The sequence below is a fragment of the Cupressus sempervirens genome, chromosome 6, assembly GCF_028749045.1.
Source record: "Cupressus sempervirens isolate cs-2001-9-10 chromosome 6, ASM2874904v1, whole genome shotgun sequence".
Lineage (NCBI taxonomy): Eukaryota > Viridiplantae > Streptophyta > Pinopsida > Cupressales > Cupressaceae > Cupressus > Cupressus sempervirens.
The window spans coordinates 712,428,342-712,430,011 of NC_143123.1; the positions used below are offsets into that span (position 1 = coordinate 712,428,342).

The window sequence follows — 1,670 nt, forward strand, 5'->3', positions numbered from 1 at the left end:
GAATGTTATAAAGTGAAGTGAGAATATACACATATAGGATTGTTCAATACACCTTTGCATCATAAAGAAAGATATTAATATTATAGAAATCTTAATATATAATATAGTTTATTATGAATATTAACTATTTATTATTACCATTTATAAAATACATGCATCTGTTTTAATCTTAACTTTTTTTTATTAGGCGGGACTCAAGAATCTTTCTTTCATTCATCCCCACACATAAACATTCAAATGATTATAATTCTATTATTAAAAATGCTAATTGATATCCCAAACTTCCCTCCTTCATTCAGTTGAATGTTGGATCCGGTAGGCAGTTAAACGAAACTGAACAGTTGTAATGGTATTTATGGAGGGGGAAGGGAAGTGGAAGAAACAATGGTTGTGTATATTTGAGTGGCGATAAGAAGGAGAAGAGAAGGAAAGAATGGCTTTGACATCATCTGATGTGAAAATGAAAGACTTGGAGGAGGAGAATGAGAAGAACTTCAAACTGACGAAATGGAATGCTGTTGCAATGTGGGCTTGGGATGTTGAGGCCGACAATTGTAGTATCTGCAGAAACCACATCAATGAGGTCTGCATCGAGTGCACTTCAAGTAACACTCTCAACGTCGCAGATTGCACCATTGCATGGGGAAGATGCAACCACGCCTTCCACCAGCATTGCATATCCAGGTGGTTGAAGACCCATCATAAATGTCCTTTGGATAATAACAATCCAGGATATTATATTCCTATTTCTGAGTAAGACTGCGTGTGAGTTTTTGTATCAACTTTTAGAATATACTCTTTATTGTTTTATGATTATATCATTTTTCATGGGATGTTTTATTGTTCCATGAGCTTGGATCAGCAATCAACTTGATCTGGTATATTTATAATGACATTTCAATCTAGATATCTGAATAGAAAGCAATACTATTCAATGTGCAAAAGTTATTTCAGATCTATGAAACCTTTTTCAAAATGGATAAGTAATCATCATATCTATTATTGATTGTTTTATGGGTATTTTATTGTTTCATGTTTATATATGGGTTTGAGTAAAGATGTCAACCATGTGTCGCATTTAACCAGGTATATCTATTATGAAGTTTGAATCTAGATTTAGAAAGCTATATTATTCAATGTGCTCTCTCCCTCTATATATATATAAAATATGGGAGCTGTGCAATCTGTTAGAATATGCTAGATATGTGTAATAATTATATCGAATAAAAATCAAACTGTAAATTATTTCTATTATTTCTTCTGTATAAAAGTTTCCAGAAAAAATAAATTTCAAAATCATGTCAGTTATGATTAGCAGTTCCCGGAATATGCTAAGCCTTCTAAAAAAATTTAGGCATCGTAGTGTTAATTTTTTTTAATGTTTTGCATATAGAATTCAATGTTCATTTCTGAGTTTGTGCTTGTCTTTTATCTACTCTTTCCACCTCCTATCCAATCTATGGAATCTGTTTGGAGAAAAATCACATTTATAATACAGACTAGGAGAGAGACCAATTATTGCTCACGATTCAAAAATTCTCTTTTTCTTTTTGAGTGTGTTGAACATCTTGGCAACAAGATATCTAATGATAGGACCATAAAACCTAAGTTATAAACAAGGGATTTACCAAGTAAGAGGTATATTATAAAATTTATTCTACATACGTGTG

General features: G+C 31.7%; 1 pseudogene; it reads left to right on the forward strand.

Annotated features, from left to right (window-relative positions):
• The first annotated feature begins 433 nt into the window (after positions 1 to 433).
• Positions 434 to 757, forward strand: LOC149554267 (uncharacterized; annotated as a pseudogene).
• The last annotated feature ends 913 nt before the right edge of the window (positions 758 to 1,670 follow it).